This window comes from Malaya genurostris, chromosome 3, assembly GCF_030247185.1.
Source record: "Malaya genurostris strain Urasoe2022 chromosome 3, Malgen_1.1, whole genome shotgun sequence".
NCBI lineage: Eukaryota > Metazoa > Arthropoda > Insecta > Diptera > Culicidae > Malaya > Malaya genurostris.
The window spans coordinates 205,391,903-205,415,624 of NC_080572.1; the positions used below are offsets into that span (position 1 = coordinate 205,391,903).

At 35.8% G+C, this 23,722-nt stretch overlaps 1 protein-coding gene across 2 annotated transcripts in view; it reads right to left on the minus strand.

Moving 5' to 3' along the window:
• The window catches only part of LOC131439447 (protein rhomboid), a 206,971-nt gene that overhangs the window by 44,083 nt on the left and 139,166 nt on the right, over positions 1 to 23,722 (minus strand). The window contains exon 1 of one of the 2 annotated variants that reach the window (XM_058610450.1): positions 1,033 to 1,723. The exons of the other annotated variant lie outside the window; for it this stretch is intronic. The gene's annotated coding sequence lies outside the window, so the exon portion shown is untranslated. Of the gene's footprint in view, positions 1 to 1,032; positions 1,724 to 23,722 lie in introns of those variants that run through there. 2 annotated transcript variants of the gene reach the window in all.

Genomic DNA, 23,722 nt, shown 5'->3' on the forward strand with positions numbered 1-23,722 from the left:
GTACCATACTGGATCAAAGAAAGAGAGCGAGAGCGAGAGAGAAAGCAGGAGAAAAATAAATGACAAGTGCGTGGGAAATAAACAAAATTGATTCAATTATTTATCCAAGCAACTCCACATCGCCACCACAAGCTTCGCACAGAACTTGCGGCAAAGTGGCACGATTGAGATGATGATGATGATGATGTTAGCGTCAGTCGCGGAGGCCACGGCAGCGATGTCATTGACGATGACTGTGGCGACGGCTAAATCAAGAACTAGACAACTTTTGACGGTTTAGGAATGCTCTTCTACGCCCTGACTCCCGCGTTCGTTGCAAGATACTTAAGACACCTTTTCATGACTTCGGGAGCACCTACGCGTAAATCAAGCAACGCAAACTCTTCAAATCGAATTTTAGAAATGAAACGAACATAGCTTTACGGGTGGTGACGGACGGGTCGAAATCATTCTCCGGCAACGATCCGCATGACTGCGGGAGGTTTTCGTCGACGTTTTTTACACCTTGTTTACATTAACAGCCAAAAAGTAAAATGCGAATGACCTTTATTTTGGGGCCAGTGGAAACTTTCTAATTGCAGTTTAAATTAAAATTACTGATTTCAATGAAATTAAAATAAAACGATTCTCTTCGTTTCACTAGCACATTGTTTCAGCAAATATGAGACAGATTGATTGTAAAGTATGACTGTTAATGCAGTCAATTTTTTCTCTGCAATTACTAAAGAATAAATTTAAATTGACAATTACCTATCACGGTTATCCAGGACTTGGAAAAAACAATAAATTGCTTTTTCTACATCAATCCTGAACATGCAAATGACATCCATTTTCTCATGCGTATAATCAATCAACTTTAGAAATGTTCAGTAAGTGATAACTAAGTCAATTCGAAAATATTATTCCAGAGTTCCCAATCACAATCAAAATCCCCATTTGTTGGAAACGTTCTAGATTTCAGATTGCTTGCCCTTCACTGGTTTATTTCACGACCCATTACCAAAATATCTTACAGCAAAAATCCCAACTCACCCATTGCTATCGTATCCAGAAATGGGGAAAGAATATAATTTTTCGTTTCCTCAACTTCTTTCCTTCCGGAACGGTTGTTTTCCTCCTCCGTGCGAGAACTATTGGCTGCTCGGTTTCCGCTTATGGAATGTAGCTAAGGCAAATTGCTACTGCACTAAAAATCCTGTTTGTGGCCTCGTTTTTCTTCCTCTCACTTTTTACTTAGCAAAAAGGGAACACACTTGTTTTTCATACTTTCCCTATAAACAAACGGCTTCTATTTCGATTTTCTTCCTGCTGTTTTGCCAAACACGGGCCACTTTTATTATTCCCGCACAGAACTCGTCCAGAATACTAGACTCGATATCACAAATATTCGATCAAATTTTGCTGTTATTTATTTACCTCATTCAGAATTGTGACAATAACCTTATATTCTCGTTTTAATTTCTGCTACAAATTACACAATAGCACGCTTCTTCTAACTTTTCTACCCGCAGTTCAATTGCCGGGTTGCCGCGGTCACTGGTTTGGGTAATTTTTCACCAGATTTGATAATTTCGTAGTACTGATGGGACCACCGAGGCCGGGATCAACGGTTTCTAGCTCCGGAAGCGAATCAAAAGGACGTCTTAAACTGAACTGATGCAACGTGCTAACTCAGTATTACAACCCACTCCCGACGATGTCTAACGAATGACTGGCTCGGCTTCACGCGTTGCACCGTACTAATATCAGCCGCCGCTGGCCGCACAGGAGTTTCGTACAGCACATAAGTACTTCACTTTTGAGGAAGTAGCGAATAGGGATGTCGGAAATTTCGAATTACTCGATTATTTAGTAATCGAGTATAATTTTGAAACTAATCGATTGAAATTTATTCGATTATCTGGGTTATTATTCGATTACTCGATCATTCATTCGATTATTACTATGGGATTTTTTTAATTATTCGATTAGCTCAATAATCGAATATTAGTTTTAAGTTAATCGATTAAATATTACTCGATTATCTGGGTTATTAATCGATTACTCGATTAAACGATCGATATTACGACATCCCTAGTAGCGAAGCGACCTGGCTCTTGGCACGGCAGCAACAGCAGCAGACCGAAACTCAGCACAAAAGGAAAACACACAATTTGCCGGCATGTGCGGTCTCGATCTCTTTCGGCATCGTGGAGAAAAGCAATATTGACGTGAGCGAGAGAGTGTTTTATATGAGAATACAAAGTAAATACTCAACAGCTTCGAAGAGAAGAGCATTGAAAAAAATACGAATGTTCCTACTCGGGTGAACGCGCTCTTCCCTACTCACGAAGCGGAAAGTGTGCTCTCTGTTTATGCTTTTTTATACTGTAGTATAGTGAAAAAAGTCACAAAAGGCCAAGATAACATTCTAAGATGGTAATGGCATTATTTCAAAAGTCGTGTGAAAGATTACAAGCATTATTTTTGCTTAGTATTGTAATTTTCATTGTCGGCTAGAAAAGATTGCGATGCGATAAGATAGCGACAAAATGCCACAAAGATAGCGAAATTGTCATTCGCATCGATTCAACTCCTTCGAGACCACAAGCCAGAAAAAATATTTTTTAAATTGATCGTTACAATGACAAATTTCTATTAACAGAATAATTATTAAGTAAACTTCAATCATAATGAATTCATTTTGATAATGCACATGAGATATGCCATCGGTTACAACTTGCACGGATTTTTAAACGTGTGCTATTTATTTGACATAATGGTTATTTTGTGCTTAGTATTTTTCCTTTTCATTCATATTTTATATGAATCGACGGTTTGCTATTCAAAACCTCTTGCTTTATTCGAAACATTGTCGATTTTGACTATAAAAATAAACTATAACAAAAAATCGTGAATAGTCCACTCTAAAAAGTTGGTCGTCTTTGACAGATATACATTTGTTGATGCTTTCAATGAACAATGAAATAACACTTGTCTCTAAGGAATATTACCAGTTGAAACTGCAATGACCTCAATCCACCAGCCGATTAATTTTTCTTGTGGCTCTAATGCTAATCAATTTCAATACAACAGACAGCGAAGGGGTTAAAACAATTCGACCGTCCCACGACAAAAGGGCCTAACTGCAAATTACAGTTTCTCTTTGTTTACTTTTTCATTCACGATTTACCGAACTGATTTTATATTTGACGCTTTACTCTTCGCAAAACTTTCAAGGTAAAACTACAATCTTTCGATTTATATTGGAAACTTTAGAGAATTTGCAATAATGGCTCCGTAATAATCAAAAGAGAAAGTAAACAAAAAGAGGCTCTCATTTGCAGTTAGGCCCTTTTGTCGTGGGACTATCGATTTGTTGATGTATTCAATGAACAATGAAATAACACTTGTCGCTAAGGAATATTACCAGTTGAAACTGCAATGACCTCAATCCACCAGCCGATTAATTGTTCGTGTGGCTCTAATGCAATTCAACAAACAGCGAAGGGGTTAAAACTACCCGTAAAAAAATAAACCATTGATTTTACAGCAAAAACAATTGATTCACAATTAGATATATGGGTTACAATACATTTTATTGTATCTTGACAAGATTTTTTCCATTTCCAACGATTCAATATATTGTTCCTACGATTCTACAATTGAATTCATTGTACACGTGGTGTTTCAAACAATATGCACACTGTACATGTTATTGTTTTCCAAGAAAATATGTATGAGAAAACTTTAGGATTTGAATTGTTACGATACTTAACAACCTATACATTCTATTGTAAAAAGCATTTTCACAATTGATTGAATAGTGTATAACAATACATTAAAATATTTTTCAATGGTCAAAGCAAAATTGTGGCAGGTTTTGTAACAGCAAATCGTATTGTTTTTCTACAATATTTTTTATTCGGGTACTGTCCAATATTCTGGCAGAGATGCCAGCTGAAATTTTGTGCGTCTGCGTACTAGAAATGCTCCTATGGGAGCTCAAAATTTGAAAGTATGACGAGAAAAACCAAATAAAAGCCCTACAGTAATAGCAAAAGTCATTAAATTGGACGATTGTTTATAAAAACTTCGAAAATCTACAAAAAAGTCTGCTTAATTGCAAAGTCTGCTAACAAACCAAATTGTCAATTTACATACCAATCTGAAAATCTGGCATCTGTGTGCTCATTATTTCGCTATTCTGTGAACCACTATACGAATGCAGAAATTAGAATTCAAATTATTGCTCATTCTTACATACTCAGTCTCATATAATAAATCAGCATGTCGAAAAAATCGATTCAAATTTTTCTAAATTTTTTGATTTTTTTTGATATACAAAGCGTCACAATTTTAAATATACTCTAATGTAATTTGCACTGTATGGGTCGTATATGCGGGTATTTTCATATTAAAAACAACATTGTAAAAATAATATCCTGATAATTCTAACAATTTTTTTCTTGTTGATATAGTGACAATAACAATTCTGGTTTGATTCAACCAATGTTTTTTTTAATAAACAACATTTGTTTGGAACTACTATATTCTATTTTACAGCAAGCATATTATGTTTGAATCTGTGATATCTTGGTTTGAATCAACTTTAGGCATCAAACCGTTTTGTTGTTTTAAACAGTCGGGATTTTTCAGCGTGAACAGACAAGAGTTGATCTATTTTTACATTTTACGGAGCGAACACGTAATTATAATTGCATATATAGCCATTGAATCGGCGAAGCAAATCGTGTTGCAAAATCGTTCTGTACCGATTAGAGAGATTGGTATTTGTGAAACTTACTCAAAAATAGTGAAAACCCACATGAGTACACACGGAATTAATTTTAGAGGTCAGTAAGACTTTACATACTTACATACAGAACATTCAGTAATCAACTCATTAAAAATTTGATTTATGGAGTGTCATTGTAAGTATAATAGAATATTATCTGAGACGCACACATCCGTCAGCAATTATCATAAGAGCAAATCCAGATACGGGTCGCATGTCATCAGAATTCACTTACTTCAATTTAGATCAAACTTTGCCACGCTTTCAGTATGACAAATCATTTGCTTTTCATGCATCTTCTATCCACGAATTCGACTTTAGACTGATTTTTGAAAAGAAACTATTTAGTTGTGTGTGCACATTCTTCAAAACGCTAGAGCTCGGAATCTGCAAATTGTTCAGAACTGATTTCGAGGAAGAGGTTTATAAAATTTGTGCACTTTGCACATTTATTCACTGAAAAAGTAAATTTTATGATTATATTCGATGTAATAATGTAATAGAATAAACGTCTCCTTAATTTTCTTCAATATATTTATTTTAAACTTGAGCTTAAAACCATAATAATGCGATTAGTCTCATTTAAAAAATGAAGAAGACTAAAACACTAAACACTAGAAAAGCTTCGAATTCACTAATAGTGACTTTCCTCGTACAAGTTGTCATTTTTATATATTTGGCCATAATATTAAAAAAGCTTAAGTAAATAAGTGAAATAAACACAAATGTTCTGTAAATTTTTGGTGCATAACATTGTCTATTTTTGTAATTAACTGGAATTTGATCATTTTTTCTTATTTCCGACAGTCAAACAGATTTTTAGACAGATTTTGTCAATTGTCTGCAATATTAGTAAAGATTTTGCGTAATGGCATAATCGAGTCAAATTTTTTTTAACAGGAAAGATATATAATTATAGACTAATTGCGTTTTAATTTTTACATAACACTAACCGGGCAGCGGAGGTTGTACTAAAACCTGATTATTTTTCCCAATTCTCGGGTAATTTTTCAAAAGGGCCTATAAGCAAGTGACATAAACTTTAATCACTCTCTCTTTCGATTATTGTGATATGATTAAAAAGATTTTCTTTAATATCACTATTTTGTTTGAAAGTCGAAAGTTTCGGGTATCATTTCATGCAAAGAGTTGAGTGATAAACATGGAAACCGCTTGGTAATTAATGGAAGAGAAAGTAAATAAAGAGAAACTGTCACTTGCGTATACGCCCTTTTGAAAAATTAACCGAGAATTGCATTACATCTTTTCTGCACCGATAACGCTGGTAGCACTTTTTATAGTAACACACCGGTGCGGTGTAGTGCAATTTAAAAACAAAACGCTGTTAAAATCCTCTATTAGGGGAATAAATAATCTCGTACTGTTTTAGCGAAATTTGAAACTTCATTGACAAAAATGATCACAAATTCAATATTCAAAGTGTTGTTCATCGATTTCCACTACTTTTCCCATCTTTCTGGTAATTCGCAGATAATTTTTTTGAAAAATTCGACTGGTTTAGCTGAAATCCACGAATCGAACCATTTTTTGACTTCATCTCAATTGGAGAAGTGCTGGTCAGCCAGACCATGTTGTTACGACCAAAACTAGTAGTAATTGGTAAGAGCAATGTCTGGGATTTACGGCATGTGGGGTAGGACCGACGACACGACCAGGCACTCCGAAGAAAAATCGAAATAAAACGTGTCTGTTAGCGATTTACCACCAGTTACCACAAATATAGCGACCCCTTGATAATGATAAAAATATTATTCTCGAGCAACACTGTTTAAGTTGCTACGAGCTAGTTACCTAGGAACCCCGAATAAATAAACAAAACTAAATTGAGGAACAGTTAAAATTATTTAACTTTTGGTCCCTCATTACCACTTTATAAGAGTAACCTAAGAAAGTAGAACGTGCAAATGTTACAGCCATCATGAGTGCAAGCTGTAATAAAAGTGAGTGCATGAAATTTTATTTGTGAGCTTTCAATATAGGTATGTTGTGGTATATAAACATACCATGATTACGTTCCAAATCATTTTCATTCGGCTAACACAGATTTTACTCTTTGCAGTTCACCGTATTCGGAAATGATCTTAGAGTTGGACATGTACGGCCTATGCAAGGGCGATATACTGTTCCCTAGAAAAACATTTGCCAAAGTTCATTTGTCTGATAAAATTTTGCCAATACAATGAATAAATGAGAATTGAGGGAAACGCTTAAAAATCATTCACTAATTTTATTTCATACTATTACGTACATTAAACTATCTGAGAAGAGTGACAAAAAAAATGACGAATAAAAACAAAAGGATTTTCCCTAGTGAGTCCAAACTTCTGCAGTACATTCGATCATTTCAAGATCAGTTTAGTTTTTTGTATGTCAGTTTCCTTCAAGTAGAATTTATTTCAGGTATCATTGTTTATCGGTAGTAGCATGGCATAATTATTTTGAATGCCAAATCCGTGTATCCTTTTCAAATACAGTAGTACTTTGTAGTCCTACCCATAGGCTAATTTCAAGCCACAAATGTGACTAAAATTACTACACCAAGACCCCGACTAATTGATCCACTGCTCTAACAGAAACCGCATAAAACGGATCTTCCACTTGAACCGATGAATCCATTTTTATTTTTTCGTAATAATATACCCGTTTTGCAGTTTCATTTGTTTACATTTCTTAAGTCTTCAATATACAGTTACCAAGGTTATGGTAACTGTTATTCAAAATCATTAAAATATCAACTTGCGTTGCCAGTTTGAATATTTTTCCAAGCGATTTCGCTTTGACATTACGAGTTACTGAGGGGTAGTTAAATTTCCGATACAGTTTTAATAGACGAGTGGCAAGTCGTGTCGTCGGTAGGACTTCCCATTTGAGCGTTGCTAAGTATGTTTTGAGCGACTGTGGAACATGTGGGCAAGCATTGTCATATTGCAAAATTACTTTGTCGCATCTATCGGTGTATTGTAGCCGGATTTCTTGCAATGCTCGGCTATAATCAAATAATTATAATTATTTTTTTATTAAAAAACACAGCACAAGCTCAACAATAGCTTGAAAAGTACTACGACAACTCTGCTCCATATAAATCAACCGTTTGTCGGTGGTATGCTGAGTCTAGACTGAGTTTAAATAGTCCGAGAACTTATTGATCAGCCCATTTAACATATCAAGATTTGTTGCTAATCAAACCCAGTGATTGATGATTTCAAACTTATTAAGGTTTCAAACTTATTAAGGTTAGTCTGAATCGTAACGTTCCTGTTCTAAAGAAACTGGGTTGCAAATAATCTGCTTCGACAAAAGTTTTGATACACAAAACATGAGAGTTCATTGCAATCTGTATCGAATAATTTGCTATGGCGGTGCCTTAATTCATTTACAGAGAAAATGCCACTCGAAAAGCTGAATTTCTATCAATTATACGGAATGAAATAACAAGGATAACTGAACAGGAACAATCTAAACCTGACACAGCAGTGAAATGAAAAAGGGATTTCTAAATTTCTAAAGGGAAGTTCTAATTTCATCTAAGCCCAAAGCAACAAAAATAAACCTAGATATCGTAGTTAACGCCAATCACAGGATGAAGGGCTATGCTTATAAGTGGTCGCTAACGAAATGAGTAGGATACAATCTCAGTTTCAACAAACATGGAGAATTTGGAACAGAGAGAGAAAGAGTATGTACAAACAGGCATGCGCATAAACTCCGCCTTCACGATCAGTTGCTAAGCACACTGAATTAGTGGAGAACTATGATGGTCTCATTCTTGCGTGTGCAACCTAGTGGAGCATTCTCATATGATCTATCTCATTTTGGGACTCTCTCATCTTCGCACTGATCGATGCTCCGGTGACTATATTCGTGCGATTCGGATGATCACAGTCGATCATCATTATGGGGCATGAAATAGTACATTGCTTTTAGATCTAATATAAAAAAATGTAAACATTCTGTTTTGAGACGATATAACTAATAATGTTACAACCTACTGCTGTTTCTTGCAGAAAGATACCATTGTAACTCGATCAGTTTCATTAAGATAAATATTTCATCTGTTGGACATGGCTTTATGAGGAGGATAATCCTTCTGACACGAAAAAGTGATTTATGTATTATTCATAATTGGTAAATCCGAGGTTGTTGTTGTCCTTCAATGTTGTTGATATATAAAATGTATCAGAAGTCCTAATCAGCCCCTATCGCATATTCCAAGAATTTCTCTTTTTTCGAGTGTAGATTGATTATTGACTCAATAACGTATGACCAACAATATGAAACTTCGGTACACAAAAATATGTCCCTGGTTTCCACTTCATTAATGATCGGGATCACCAGAAATCGTACAGAGAATTGCTAGATGATCAGTCCTGGAATTAGAAATTATCCTTCAATGTACATCTACTGCTAACCCCAGAATTGAATGATCAGTACTGGCGCCGGTTCGAATGTAGATCGGCTAATGAATAGGAAGGAAGGAAGGAACAAATAGGGGTAGATGGGGTAAAACGCACTCCCTAAGGAAATGTTGCTATATCTTAACTATAGAGAATAACACGGAAGAGTTTCATGCATGACTATCTTCCGTAATCATTATTTCTCAAAATTACGTACAAATGCTCGCTGAATGCATTGAAAAATACATGAAATATCTTATTTTCCAAAACCCTTAAAAGTTTTCTATTGAAATATATGCGGGGCATGACGCCCGATCGTGGAATACATGAAAAATATACAATTTAAATTACGAGAAGTGCGATTATCTGAACATAGAGGCAGGATGATCTTAAACAACGGGTAAACATCCATCAAAACAACGGATTAAAGCTCTTGACAACCACGGGGTAATATGCACCCTCATAAAGCTTCTTCTTATTATTTAAAGAAAGCTTTAGACTTTTCGTTGACGAAATATTTTCCAGGTGGAAGATGGTTCACTATTATTCATTAAATTGATATCTTATGGATAATTGTTGTGAGCGAATTCTTGAGCATTTTGCCTCACACAATTCGGGTCGTTTTGCCCCAAAAATATGAGACGATAAATTTGTTGATTTTTCTATAAAATTGCAAATACATCGTCTGTATTAGAACTAACTTTAGAAACCAGAATAATTGGCAAAGAAGTTCATTGGTTACACAATTAAAATCGTTTTCCTCACCCTAGAAAATTGCTATGGAACGAACATAAAAAATTACGTATAACAGAGACTTAACTGGTTTTTTTAAAGTTTTCCAGAACCATCGCTACCAAAATTTTAAAGTAATCTGTTGTTATGGCGGACTTTCAGTTCCATTAAAATTTCAGTGAAAAATTGGTAACTTTTGAGAAAAGCAAAAGGTGCATTATGCCTCGGGGGAGATTTAACCCCATCATCCCCTAATTGTTCACGGGACTATTATGTGATTATTGCTTTGAGTGAATATCTGAATATTTGCTGATTCATCTGGTTTGCTTTCATGTACAAAAAAAGACATTTTGACTTGATTCAATTTTTCAACAGCAAAACTAGCTCGAAATTCTTCAAACGAAAGTGAAGCAGACAAAAGCAGTGTACTACATTCGGAACTAAACCCTCTGTTTCAACAGTCTTTGCTACCGACTCTTAAGTGCACAGGAAACAGATAAAAAGGGAGATTAGAGTCGATTCTAGTAATTTTGCAGCTAATAAGGTCATGGAAATCGTCTTTGTTCGTTTAACACAACAAAACCTGAGAGGGCTGGGTCTGGTGAGTAAATTGCATGGGATCGAACTTCCCATCCGGACTCCTCTATCTGCTCCCCGCCGGTTTCAAAGCATGTGTGAGACGGATCATCGTCATGAAGGAGCACTTGTCTCTGCCTGGAGAAATATCCTGGATTGTTTTGGCTGAATTACTCGGTACAAATGGATTATTTATGGTTTGTAGCATTGAATATTAACCGTTCCACGCAGTTCCAAATTTCAGCACCTTTCAATAGATCTCACCAAACGCAAAGCATTGTCTTCTCACCGAATCGATTTTGTTTTGTAGTCGGTGCTTATGCCTCACCTGGACTATCCCATGATTGTTTTTGCTTGGGATTCTCAAAAAAAAATCTCTTTTAAACTTCAGTCACAATTCGATGCGAATATGACTTTCTTTTGTACCTTTTCAGTAGCATTTCACTAATGGTTGGTTTTTTGTTCAATTCATGTGGTACAGTAAGATTTTTGGGGGCGACAAATGAATATTTTTTTTCGGTCGGTTTTCGTCGATAGTGAAGGAGGAATCGTTTTTTTTTGTCCTATCAGTGATGGGTTCACGCCTAGGCACGCGAGACCTGGGCCTAGAGTGGCGCGATTTGAGGAGCGGAAATTTTTACAGAATGCCAATCAATTTGAAAATTGATTCTGTTTTGAACATTTACAAATAATTTCCAATGCAACAGAATGTGTCATTTTTCAATTAATTTTTTTATTCGTTGATGGAACATTAGTATTTTTAATGTTGAACGTTTGTTTAACGTTTCTTGAGAAATTTTAAAGCTGTTTATTTTACTCTATTTTAATAAGGCTACTCTTAGATGTAAACAGCTTCTTATTTTGTTTTCGGTATTGAATAAATTCATGGATAATTAATATTTAGTATTCATTTAGAACTCAACTTTTTGTTAGGATATTTCGTTTTCAAAACGAGTCCTATGGGATAAAATAAATAAATAAATATATTTGCTTCATATCAATTTTTTTTGGATAAGTAAAATTTATTTTTTTTTTTTGACCTTCCATACATGAAACTTCTTTATCATTTCATTAAATCCATTGGAGTTCCAATTTAAATTTTATTTTATGTTAGACTATTTTCTCTTCCATGAGTTCAACCAATAGCCAACTATAGGATATTGAATATAAGTGGTGAACTGATACAAACAATCCTGAAATAGTTATAAGATCATGTACAAAATAAATGTATTTTATTTAATGTAATTTAAAATAGCAACTCGCTTGATAAAAACAGTGTTTAGATTAACTAATGAGTACCAACATACTAATATGATATTCGAAATGTATTAGGTTTAAACTACTATGTATTGTGGATGCCACGGCGAAGAAAAACTTATGTATATTGCCTATGAAATAAACGTATTTATGAAAAAAAAAAAAAAATTTATTTTTTGTCTAGATCGAAAATGTCTATATATTTTATAAATTTTTAAGATCTTAAGGCGAGAATTAATCATTATTGTAAAATTCGAGCAGCATTTATGTGTTGTTCTTATTATTATAAGCAAAAAATTTCAAAGCCGAATTTTAAGTCCGAACGTTTAATTTTTTGGATCGAATTTACAGTAACTTGAGTGAAGTGAGAGTATTGTATAAACAAAAGTTTTAATGAGGAGTCGAGTGTGTTAAACACTGAAAACTGAAACAACCTAATTATTGAGCTAAAGGTTCTTACTGCATATGAATACTCAAAAATAGACAGAAAATTTAAAATTTCGGCTACCCAAAATTCGAGGTCGTCGCTTTGTTCACGAAATTTATTATAACGACATAATTGGTGTTATTGCTCGGACGAAATCCAGAAAAAAAAATCAAACTAAGTAATACGTTATAGTTTAAGAAACCTAATTTTTTTTTTCATTTGTTAAAGTTTATAAAATATTTATTTGTATTGCTTAACATACTTGAATGAAATAAAATTATATCTAAATAATGATAAGAAATAGAATTTCGTCTATCGAGAAGGGGGGCTCATCGGACAGGACCTAGGGTAGTAGTAAGCCTAAATTCGCCACTGCTTCCAATGTATGATACCGGCCGAAAGCCTTCTCAAGCATTCGACGAAATTCAGCTATGGGTTTCTAGTAATGGAAACATTTTGTTCTCGATTGATACTTTATTGGCACAAAATACGTTATATTTGGACTAAAAAACAAATACGGTACAACAAATGGTAACCTGTTGTATACTGAATATTGTTGACAGATGTCAAAATTATTATTTTCTTTAATTTATATTCCGTTAAAAATCATTTAACAGAACTAAAACACTTACTTCTCAATCATTCGCAGGCAATAATGTTTTTCCTCTGTTGTACCAAAAAATAATGAATAATTATCCAAATAAAATGGAATAAACTAATATTACCATATAAAAGTTGAAGCTTAAAACAAAACTGTAGCTCGTGTAAAAATTATTTCTCACTCATACCCATGAGCAAACACACGAGGCAAACAGATCTGTTATTGATCACTGGGTTACAAGATTTTTAAAAAGCGACGCATAAGTATTTTGAAGTAGAACTAAGCAATATTTTCGTTCAAGGATATAATGTAATTTTAATTTAATTTAATTTATCGTTTTTGATTAGAGTAAAAACTATCGCACAGAATTAAGAATATCTATCTAGTCTAATAACATTAACTTAACAATACACTGGAATCTCAATTTACGCGCAGAGTTGGGGTGCGTAAATTAAATTTCGCGTAAATTAAATAGAACATCGCGTTATTTCAAATTTTTCGCGTTAAAATAGGATTTTCAAATTTCATTTTATTTTAGTGTAAATAACATGAACAATCCTACTATGTCCTATGCTTTAGCACCTGAGGACCCTCTGAGTATATTCTGAGACTATGGAAATGCTTAAGAGATGTTCCAATATCCAAGAATTACTTGGAGTATTGTCCTTAGGGACTACGTTGTGCACAGCAAGAACTACAACGGTTAATGACTGTTTTGATTATGGTTCATACTTTTAGAGTTACACATCGCTTACTTGTCTATTTATAGTTCTTCCAGGTAGGTTCCAAGTCGTCCAAAACCGTAGGTGAAAACAGGTCTTAAGATCTACTCGAGGATTCAGCAGTCTATGTATAGGTTTTCAATGCTGCTCATAGTCCTAGAGCTACATACTGCTTACTTGTGTATTTTGACCTTTACTCGGAACATTCCCAGTCGTCCAAGAACTTCAGTTCTTAAGATCTACACGAAAATTCAGCAGTTTATACATAATTTTTCAATGGACTAGGATGGCCTAGAGCATTCACAATTGTTCTATTGATCGCATGTGGCATCACGAATATGGACCGAAAACGATAAGTTCTTTAATGCACTTTGTTACACTGATAGATGTTAAGGCCTAAACTTCAGGTAGTTTCTGGATGGAGAATCGGTTACGTTGGTAGACCTTAAGGCTTTTTTCGAGAAGGTTTTGGGTGTGCAAGTTTTTTACAGATCTTAACACAGTATGTCAATTTTCTGTGAATAGTACTACGAGTACTAATGTACATTTCACAATATTCAATTCGATGAAGCATGTTAGATTGTTTTGTATGTGTATATAAATTGAGATTTCCTTCCTTATGTAAATATCTTTTGTTACGCGATCATCGTGTAAATTAAATAAAACGCGTAAAAATGTCGCGTAAATTAAGGTTTAGTGTAGTTTCGATTTAAATGTGTCTTTGTTCATAGTAAAATCAAACATATGATAAACTCTATTGAATTGATTGCAGCAAACATCCATTAGATTATGTTGTCCATACTGTGTGTGATGAGCTGATCGTCGTATGGAGTCCATTCTTCGCAAAGATCTTCCCGAAACATTGATATGAATCCTAGCCAGAAGTGTGGGGCCAAAAAAAATATATTTGTGAGAATAATGGTAATTATCTTCTGTTTAAGTAATTATAAGAAAATACCCTTGACATCTTAGAGCTAACAATGCAAAGTAAGATCAATCCCATCAACCACTGCCAACCACCAACTGGATACTGGATCTCCCAGAGTTGCGGTGATCTACATACAACAATGTTATAATTCAATAAATTATCCTAATCTTAAATACTGTTAAGAAATACCCTCGGCGTCTTAGAGCTATGGCAGTGTGCCTTATTAAATATATCGTTAAATAAAAAAACGCAAAGCATACCAAAGTTTCGACATTACATTTCTTTTGTGGAATATGGTCTTTTTGTTTCAACAAACTTCGCTGCCGATTCTTAGGTTGCTGTCAGATTGAACGCGATTTGCGAAGCGTTTTGATGCGATGCACTATTATCGCATCGCGTTCACTGTGACAGGTTTGCTTTGATCAAATGTAACTAGCTTGCACGCGCGACTTGACGCTTCACGTTCCGCGCTCACTCTGACAGCAACCTTGGCGTACTGAATCATTGCATGACTAGTACTACGATCCTACTGACACAAAGAATCCTTCCAGGTCAAAACCCGAACATACGACAACTGGCTTGTAAGACCAGCACCCTATGCGAACCGCCAACACGGGCTAACAACGGTATGTGGCCTAATAAACATATCTATGAAAAAATAACCAACGGAAGCTGAGAGACGCTTGTCGAGTTTCGAAATACATTTGAATAAACCAAAAACAGTTATAGACAAAATTTCGTTGCTGTATTGTCAATAAAAAAGCAGAAGTTTGTTCTGACACTGATCGAAATTCGAAAAAGGTTCGGTATTGAGACTCGATGGAAATATGATAAAATATTGTAACTTACAACTAGATATGAAACCTAATTCTTCACGTCAACACCTGACCAAATATCGTACATTGTATCATGAATCTCTTAAATTTCCGAGGCTCAGTCACAAATTGAAAACTTCTTACAAAGTCGAATATTGACAAACTTACTTCTAGAACATAATATTTCTCATACCACCAATAGTCACAGCCATGTCTATAACGATATTGTGCATGATCAAACAAAAGATCCTAGATAATTACCTCAAACAAACACGTCTGAAACTAATTGATTTACCTGCTGGGATGTCCATCTCGGTAGTTTTTTTTCACAAATCTAATACTCAAATCCATCTCGCATACGTATACTGCCAATCAGCATTGTTTATTTTTCCACTTAGCTGCAAATGTTTGGTAATCTATAGCTTTTCAGGGGTTTCGCATTATACTGCTGATCCGTAAAAACAGGACTTTCAACCACGAAGAATGAAGATTGGTCCACAAAAAAAAGAGAAAACCAAGATCAAGTAACCTTCTAATAGACGATCACCTTCCAGTTCCAATAATTTAAAGACGTGACGACAACAAAAAAGATTAAGGAATCCTTTACTTTTACAGTCTCTGTTCGTTTATCAGCAGAAAACATGTTCAAATCTTTCTTTTCTCACCAGCTTTGATCAGGCGAAACGGTACGGTACACTTTGAGGAGCAGAAAATTGCCTTCTGTACGTGATGAGCCTGTAGTTTGAATTTGTTTTCACTTCGGTTCCCTTCCCTTTCCAGGCTTAGAGAAAATGTTTTAACATTACAATAAAACCTCCGAACGTTCTTTTGCATAAATAACAGTGTGGGTATTTGATTTATGGCGAAAGTACAAGATAAAATGGTAAACATCCAGTTTCGGAACATTACCGCGCAGTGAGGGGGAAGGTCGACGGAAATATCAGAATTCACTCTAGGCACTTGTTCAGTAAAACTATAAAGGATTTTCCCACGGTCTTCAGTTAGTAGTAATAAATGCATATTTTTCATAGTTTTCGTTATTTCTTTTATCACGTAGATTTTCGTTTACAAATCCAAGATCGTTTGAGGACAGCGTTATTTAGTGCTTGTGTAAAATGTTTCTTATCACAACGAGATTCATGCATCAAAAAACTAAGATGCAGAAAAAAATATATTCCTCAAGAAACGACATCGCTAATACTTAATCTTCTAAAAAAATTACTTTTTAATACAAAACATCAGCAAGTTTTAGTTTCAATGGATGGAAAAAATGCCTTTGGTTGAGTTGCATGAGAATGAGGTATGCGAAATAACTTCAAATTATATATTTCCAATTTTGATTGTAAGATGAAATGATATTTTTCATGTACAAAACAATTGTAATATATCAAAAGGTTGAAACATTTCATCTACACACAATATTTGGTTGTGTCTGATTGTTTCATGCGTCAAAATGTGACTAGGGGCAAGGTGGCGATTAGTGCGCACCTAAGCTTTTTGAAGTATTACAAATAAAATATTACTTTTATGAAGATCCTAAACAAGTCCACGGAAACATAAAATCTTGTTTTTTAATATCCTCAAATAAACGATTACAATTATTATATTACTTCCAAGCATGAAAGCCACAAAATAATCGTGTTTTGTCCCTAATTGTGCGCAAGGTAAGGTAATAGTGCGCAGTGGTACACAATTATGCACACAATGAATTTTCCGTAGTTCTCGAATACTCGAATTTTCCTCGGAATACTCGATTATTACTTCGTTTGGGTCGAAAAGCTGTTACGAAACAAAAAAAACGTGATCCTATTAGAAATAAATATAAAGCTTATTTTCTAATGACAGATTTTATATTTACGTCTGCGTATTGGTATAATATTATTAGGGAATTTTAAATGTAGTCGAATATAGTTAATTGGGTCAAATCTCAATAATTATTGTAAGTAAACATTAACAGGAGCTTACAATTAGATGCGCACTAATATGTGCAGCGCACTATTACCCACCTTTCCCCTAACCATTTATGCCGCCCTCATTTTCAGATTCTCAATTTCGAGATTGATGAAATCTGCTCCAGATTGCGCCCGTATAAGTACAGATAGGGTAAAGTGTTATAATATGGCCCCCTTAAGAAAACATTGAGATATTTTCAACTGTAATAATATATTTTCCACGAGAATGTGAGTATTTCATTGCAATACGGCTGAGGAACATAATTTTCAATGACTCCAATAGAAAAGATGAGAATTGATTGATATAAACACATTTTCCAAAACGACCACATTCTTAGTTTTTTCGCATGTCTCAGTCATAATGTCCAAGCACCCGTAAAGTATGTCTCACAACAAATTAGTGGCATGACACACAACAAAGGACATTTTACCCCACAGCAATGATGCATTATGCTTCTTGAAATGTCCATAAAGTGACTGTTTTGAGATCAGTATGTATGTCGAAGAAATGGCGGATAAAACGCTTATTTAGTCGAAGCAAAACCTTACATCGAAAAGCTGCTAAATGAAATTTTAAATTTTTTCTTACTTTCCGGCGAACGACAACTACCAAACTTGCATAGGAGAAAGATGCTACGAAAAGATAGTGTAAGTGATAAAACTTTGGTTCAGAAAAGGGCTAGCAGGGTGGCTTTATACGAATTTCCCCCATGTGCCTCAAATGAAATGCATTTTGTAACTGAAGGTTGTAGTTTTCGAACAGTATGTAACATTCTAAGTGAAAATATTATTGTCCGCACTATTTTTTGCGCAAGACCAAAAAGTGACCAAAATAATCGCTAAACTTACTAATTACTACATACTAACAAATGATTGGATTTGGATGGGGAAAAGAAGTTACATTCAAAAATCGTTGATCAGTTCGTGCTCGCATCTCATCCAACACAGTCAAAAATTTATTATGGTCGAGACGACAGAAACAAAGACAATACAGTGCAGTAAACAATAGAGTGTACGAAATGGGCAAATACGATTTAACAAAGCCTGAAACTTGGCTACAAGACCAAATTCAATTTGTATTGACTTCAAGCGCTGCAAAGTTAGACCAGCAGCAACCGAAATTGAAATCTTGCTTATTGAACGAATGGATCTAAACGTCAACGATGTAAGTGAGATTCAATTCAACAGGGCGTCTAACTGTGTGTACATTATGTTCAAACGTGAAAGAGATGCAATTGCATTTGCTTCGGTTAATAACGGGGTGCAAAGTGTTGATCATGACAATGTTAAATATAAAATCCCTGTGTACATGGTGGACAATGCCATATAGATCCCAAGACCTCCGGCACGCCCAAGTGCATTAGATCTATCTCTTTGCTCAACATCAATTCGACTAGATTGCACCTGGAAAATACTGCCTGATTTACACGGTAGCGATCATTTACCAATCATCATCTCAATTAGCAGTAGCAATTGCATTGCTACTTCCGCTAGTATTCCATATGATTTGACAAAAAATATCGACTGGATTAAATACCATAGTAGTATCTCTAGTATTTTGAATTCAATGGAAGAGCTCCCTCCACTTGAAGAATATGACTTCCTCATTTGTTCGATTCTGGAGGCAGCAGAACAATCCCAAACTAAACGCTTTCCTGGGCCAACGACTAACAGAAGGCCTCCCAACCCCTGGTGGGACAAAGAGTGCTCAGAGGCTAAACTCGCAAAACAAAATGCTTGCAAGACGTTTCTAAAACGGGGAGGAGGAACTCCTCAGAATTTTGAAAAACTTATGGTTTTAGAAACCAAGTACAAGAGCATACTTCGAGCCAAAAAATGTAGCTATTGGAGACATTTTGTCGAAGGTTTGTCAAGAGATACCTCAATGAGCACTCTTTGGAACACGGCCAGACGAATGAGGAATCGTACCGTGGGCAATGAGAGTGATGAATACTCGAACCGATGGATATTTGACTTTGCTAGGAAAGTTTGCCCAGATTCTGTTCCTACGCAGAGCATTATACGGGAATCTCCTCCAAATAATGGTTTTATTAATAACCCATTTTCAATGATGGAATTTTCTATAGCACTCTTGTCTTGTAACAATAACGCTCCAGGGTTGGACAGAATTAAATTCAACTTGGTGAAGAATCTGCCCAACCTCGCAAAAAGACGTTTGTTGGAATTGTTCAACAAGTTTCTTGAGCAAAATATTGTTCCACCTGACTGGAGACAAGTGAAAGTTATCGCCATTCAAAAACCGGGGAAACCAGCTTCCAATCACAACTCATATAGACCCATTGCGATGTTGTCCTGCATCAGAAAATTGTTCGAAAAAATTATTCTACGACGTCTCGACACTTGGGTCGAGACGAACGGTTTGTTGTCAGATACTCAGTTTGGCTTCCGTAGAAATAAAGGGACGAATGATTGCCTTGCATTACTTTCGTCTGACATCCAAATTGCCTTCGCTCAAAAGCAACAAATGGCATCTGTATTTTTAGACATTAAAGGAGCATTTGATTCAGTTTCCATTGATGTTCTTTCAGACAAGCTTCACCAAAATGGACTCCCAGCGGTTATAAATAATTATTTGCACAACCTTTTGTCAGAGAAACACATGCATTTTTCACATGGCGATTTGGCAACACTCAGAAATAGTTACATGGGTCTCCCGCAAGGCTCATGCCTCAGTCCGCTCCTCTATAATTTTTACGTAAATGACATTGACAGCTGTCTAGTAACCCCATGTACACTAAGACAATTGGCAGATGATGGCGTGGTTTCAGTTACTGGACCCAAAGCTATTGATCTGCATAAACCATTGCAAGATACCTTAGATAACTTGTCCGATTGGGCTGTTCATCTTGGTATCGAATTCTCTGCGGAGAAAACAGAGTTAGTCGTCTTTTCAAGAAAACATGATCCCGCGCAGCTTCAGCTCCATATGATGGGAAGAATGATCCAACAGGTTTTAACTTTTAAATACCTCGGGGTGTGGTTCGATTCCAAATGCACGTGGGGAGGACACATTAGGTTTCTGATAACAAAATGCCAACAAAGAGTAAATTTTCTTCGAACAATAACAGGATCTTGGTGGGGTGCTCATCCGGAAGATCTAATAAAATTGTATCAGACAACGATACTTTCAGTGATGGAATATGGATGCGTTTGCTTTCGTTCCGCTGCAAACTCTCATATTATCAAACTGGAGCGAATTCAGTATCGTTGTTTGCGAATTGCTTTAGGGTGCATGCATTCGACACATACAATGAGTCTTGAAGTTCTGGCGGGAGTTCTTCCATTAAAAGATCGATTTTGGGAGCTTTCATCACGCCTGCTAATAAGATGTGAGGTGCTGAATCCCATGGTAATTAATAATTTCGAACGACTAGTCGAGCTTCAATCTCAAACAAAATTCATGACAGTATATTTTAACCATATGTCACAGGAAATCAACCCTTCAAGATATATTCCTATCCGTGTCAGCCTCCTAAATGTCCCTGACTCAACTTTATTTTTCGATACATCCATGCAGCGCGAAGTGCGTGGAATCCCGGATCATCTACGTTCGACGGAAATCCCAAAAATATTTTCAAGTAAGTTCAGGCATATTGACTCTGAGAAAATGTTTTACACGGACGGATCGCGAATTGAAGAAGCGACAGGGTTTGGTATGTTCAACAATAATGTTTCGGCCTCATTTAGGCTTCAAGAACCTGCATCTGTTTATATAGCAGAGCTAGCAGCAGTTCAATATAGTTTGAGTGTAATCGTCACATTAATTCCAAACCATTATTTCCTCTTCACAGATAGTCTGAGTGCAATTGAAGCCATTCGCTCAAACATGACTGGCAAGACTGAACCGTTTTTCCTGGGCAAAATAAAACAGTGCCTGAACGACATATTGAACAATAATTATCTAATCACTATAGTCTGGGTCCCGGCTCATTGCTCCATTCCTGGCAATGAAAGAGCCGATATTTTAGCCAAACGTGGTGCTATTGAGGGTGAAATTTATGAGAGACCAATTGCTTTCAACGAATTCTATAGCTCGTCTCGCCAAAGAACACTTGCCAGCTGGCAAGCTTCTTGGGATAAAGATGATCTGGGTCGGTGGATGCACTCAATTATTCCGAAAATATCGACAAAGGCATGGTTCAGGGGACTGGATGTGAGTAGAGATTTCATTCGTGTGATGTCTAGACTCATGTCCAATCACTACACGTTAGATGCACATCTCCTTCGAATTGGGCTCTCCGAGACTAATCATTGTGCTTGTGGCGAAGGTTATCGAGATATTGATCATGTCGTTTGGACATGCGTGGAGTATCGTGATGTCAGATCTCAACTAATAAATTCTTTGCGTACCCAAGGTAGACTATCCAATATCCCAGTTCGAGACATTCTTGCTTGTCGTGACCTTTCATACATGAAACTTATTTATCATTTCATAAAGAAAACTGGAGTTTCAATTTAATAAAGGCCCCTTTCAAGACTTAGTTCTGATCCCAGCTGCGTCCATGAGTTCAACCAATAGCTAAATTAGAATAAAAATAATGTAATGATACAAACAAACTCGAAACAGTTTATGAAATTATTAACAAAATGTCTGAAAATAACAGCTTATTTTATAATTTATAGAAGTTAATCGTTTGGTTCAAATAATATTTCCGAGTAGATTTCATAATTAATGACGAGTTACCTAAGATGATATTTAAGTAATAAGAGAATATGTTTTAATAAATGCAAAACGTTGTGACTATGTTAGAATTAAATTAGGATAAGAATATTATGTAAAAGTGATGCTACGGCGAAGAAAAACTTATGTAAACTGCCTTAAGAAATAAACGTATTTATGAAAAAAAAAAAATGCCATATAGAAGTACGCGTGCATGACCTTCCTCCGCAGACCAGCGATCAGTTCGTTCGGGAAAGTATCTCGCACTACGGTGAAGTTCTTTCCATCGAAAGGGAAGTATGGCGGAATTTTATTCCGGGTATCTGGAATGGCGTGCGAGTGGTACGTATGCAACTACGTAAAGCAATCCCATATTACATCTTTTGTGATCAAGACGGGATCCTTAAACAAAGGCTGATTACTTATGAAAATCAACTGGTTACATGTCAGTTTTGTGAACAACCTGCACACTACGGCAAACCTTGCACTGAAACTGCAAAAAGGACATCTTCAAACAAAAACAAGGAGAACCGCTCAACAACGGAAACTAGTGAATGCAGTGCTCCTGTTTCAAAAACACCTTCTCCATCAAACCAACTATCAACTGTAATCAATGTACAAAGTGCATCTACAGGAACTAGCAGTGAACCCAAGACTGCGATCAACAATGACAACAAGGAAACGGAAACCACTCACAACTCCAACGATGTAGCAAAGGATGATATGAGCCATGGACAAAGTGACCTCCAATCTTCGCTAGAAGGAGAAGGAAGCTCCGCTCCTTCTAGAAAAGGCGTGACAACGAGATCCAACAATAAAAAATAATATTGTGTAACTAAAATATGGGTCAATCGGCCACGTAAAGCTTATGTGTACGCAAATTGGCCTGAATAAAAGTTGTTATAAAAAAATCGTTGATATTGAGTGACAAAACTCTTGTTTGTCAGAGCATTGTCTTGTGGAAAAAAAAACTTTTTCGCTCCATATGTGGCCGTTTCGGCCTTCAATAACTCAAATAAAGCGCAGCAATACTCGCACTTGGTAGTGCTTATATTCGACGAAATCTTAGTTTCATTCAACGCCAAAAGTTTACACGAATCTTCAACAGTATGGCCAAACACGCTTTCAAAGTGCGCTCACGTACGAGTTTTTGGTCCAGATTCACCATACGCGGTACCCAGTGGCAGGATAATTGTTTATCTGCAGGATTTCGCCCAAAATATGATGGCTACGCAAAGTACTAATCCTTACGGCACCTGCGAACCTCCTTTTTCCGGTCGACCAACACCATCTCAAGGATTTGTTGATACTATACTGCCCTGCGTAACCACATCGCAGGGTCTACCGGTGCGGATTTCACCTGCACTTGAGTTTCTTTGTCGGCGAAACTCTTCATACCAAAATTTGTTGGTTTCTTTTGCTGCAAAAGCCTTTCAGAAAATGCTGTTTTATGAGAGAACAAAAACCGTTTTCTTTAACACTAATGCCAAACACGATAATAAAAGTCGACTGTCAAACTTGTATGGTTGTATCGCGTTGAAATTTCACTGATGCCTATTTTATGTCTTCAATGGTAACACGGTCAATAGTAAGACCTAGTTCTTATTATATTCATTGTTTAATGTCATTCTCATCATACCATTAACAATAACGGACATGCAATGCCATTATCCGTATTGCCTGTTGCGACATTTTATATCCCGAATATTATTCCGATATTATGATATGCGTTGGCATTAAATCATTTGGGATATCAGGTGACCTTAGAGCCACCTAAGCCAATTTGTTCCTGATATCATCATGATAAAGTATATTGATATCAGCGCTAATGTGAGCATG